The sequence below is a fragment of the Gymnoscopelus braueri genome (assembly GCF_963280865.1).
Source record: "Gymnoscopelus braueri genome assembly, chromosome: 16".
Classification (NCBI taxonomy): Eukaryota; Metazoa; Chordata; class Actinopteri; order Myctophiformes; family Myctophidae; genus Gymnoscopelus; species Gymnoscopelus braueri.
Window position 1 is genome coordinate 49326210 of NC_137616.1, and position 2500 is coordinate 49328709.

Here is a 2500-nt window from a genome sequence, read left to right on the forward strand (position 1 = left end):
TCTCTCTCTCTCTCTCTCTCTCTCTCTCTCTCTCTCTCTCTCTCTCATACAAATTACAATTCATACAAAAAAAATGTAATGTAATATAATGTAATTATAACAATAATGGATCTATGTAAATCTCAAAGTGCTACAATAGGCATTTGCATATTAAGTAAATAAAATCATCTCACCACTATAAAAGATCTAAGAAACAAAACAATTAAAAATGAGGTCATAAAAGTGTAGAGGTATAACAAATAAAATAAAAGCTTAAACAATGTGACTTATACATAGGTCCATGGGTCTGTTATATTACATTTATATTATAGTTGATGGTTGGTAACCATATGAGTCAAATGACTGGACTATTATTTTATTTTTATGGACTTCTTATATTAAGTGATAACAAATAAAATAAAAGTCAATGTGATTTTTTTTTAATGGGAACATGTTTCTACATGACAACACAGCCAGGGGGCGTGGTTTCTCTGACGTCAGAAGGAACACATCTGAACAGGGGAACAAACCTCCGCACGACACCTGCCTTCAAAACACATGCACGCACACACACACACACACACACACGCACACACACACACACGCCTCGGTATAGGTCGGATCGCTCCGTTGTGGACTTGTGCGGTTCGAATCCCCCCTCTTTTCTCTCTCTGGTGGTTTTGGAAGGATCCTCATCATCATCAAAGCCTCAACAGGTAAGAATGACCTCATGATGTGTTCATACAAGGACAGTGAGATGGTCATGATAATAACAATAATAATACAATGATAAATAAACAGGCTAATATTATAGTAATAACCGCCGTTGACAGACAGGCTGCGATCCGTTCGTTTGTAAGTCAGAGAGCTTTGTAACAAATGTATCCAAACCGGATCCTAACGGATCCGTTTGGATACATTTTGTTACAAAGCTCTCTGACTTACAAACAGATACATTTATAACAGAAGGAGGATGTTTTACTGAATGACAACATCCTGGCTTCATTGATTTGCTTGTATGTTCTCTCTATTAGCTACTGTGATATATATATATATATATATATATATATATATATATATATATATATATATATATATATATATATATATATATATATATATATATGTGTGTGTGTGTGTGTGTGTGTGTGTGTGTGTGTGTATTATATATTTATCATATATGCCACACAGACAACATGTCATTCTCTCGTTTTCACTTGCATGAAACCTTAGAAATACAGAAATCCTTCCTTCTCTCCATTACGATGTCGACAGCTGCAGAGGAGAGAGAGAGAGAGAGAGAGAGAGAGAGAGAGAGAGAGAGAGAGAGAGAGAGAAGAGAGAGAGAGAGAGAGAGGATTTTCATTCGATATTTCTAGTGTGTGTGTTAAATGATAATGCGGTAGGCCAGTGTTTCTCAAAGTAGGGTGTGGGGTCCCACCAATGTGGATGTCAGGGGGTCCACAGCCACGTTGGGATCAGTGCTTTGACTTCACTGATGTTGTTTTTGTTTACATGAAGTTATTACAACAATATCATTGACCATACTACTGTAGGCTAAGATCATATGATGTTTCACTCTCCACTGTTATATATCACACAGGCAGTGTACAGTGCCTTGCGAAAGTATTGACCCCCCTTCGCCTTTTCCACATTTTGTTATGTTACAGTCTTGTTCAAAAATGTATTAAATTCACTGCCCACTGGGAAGCGCCTCAACAAAATTGGCCAAAATTCCCCAATGTGCTTCTGTGTAATCGCTCTTGTTTCTATCGACCTGCCAGCACGCACCTGCTGAGAGGTCTGTCTGAACATGGGTTCTGAGTTTGTGTTGATGCTCCAAGCAGCAACACAGCCCCCATGGAAAGATGCCACGTTTGTCCCTTCAGGATAAAGGAAGCTGGTGTTCCGTTGCGCAGATTACGCATTTGCAGGCAGGTGTGTGACTGAGCACGGGTCCTGCAGCTTTGACATCTGTCTTTGGTACCGTTGTGCAAATCTTGCCTGTAATGAACCTATGGTTCCTCAGTGAAGCGAGGGTGAGGAACCGGTCTTCTTGGGTTGTTGTCTTCCCTGTTGACTTCACCAGTCTCACAGAACTTGGTCCTAAGTTTATACATGGTACCAGGGCTGACACCAAATAATGCTGCCGCTCTGCATAACGGAACACCAGCTTCTACTTGCCCTATTGCACGGGTCTTGTCCATAGAGTTAAAAATAATAGAGAGGGCACCCGAAATCTCCTCCCATCCACTTGCATTGAGTTGCTCACCCAGTGCATGGGCCTGAATCACCCCTTCTTCCAGGTTGGAAATTTGGTGGGCGCGGCCTATTTTGGGCCCCAGTGCGTCACTTCTGTGACGCGTTTTGCGTCACAGAAGCGCGCAGCCCCGTGCGCAAGCTCGTGCGCATGCTCGTGAGTCGAGCCCATTGGTCGAAACCGTTTTCGCTCGTTCATGTTGAGGTACTAAGCTGCAGTACCATGAATGGCCAGCATGTCCATTTGGCTTCAATGAAACCA

At 41.5% G+C, this 2500-nt stretch overlaps 1 protein-coding gene across 1 annotated transcript in view; it reads left to right on the forward strand.

Annotated features, from left to right (window-relative positions):
* Positions 1–595: 595 nt before the first annotated feature.
* The window catches only part of LOC308103058 (intersectin-2-like), a gene marked incomplete at its 3' end in the record, with an annotated part of 62055 nt that continues 60150 nt past the window's right edge, over positions 596–2500 (forward strand). Inside the window, exon 1 of the mRNA XM_080452906.1 lies at positions 596–695. The remainder of the gene's footprint in view (positions 696–2500) is intronic.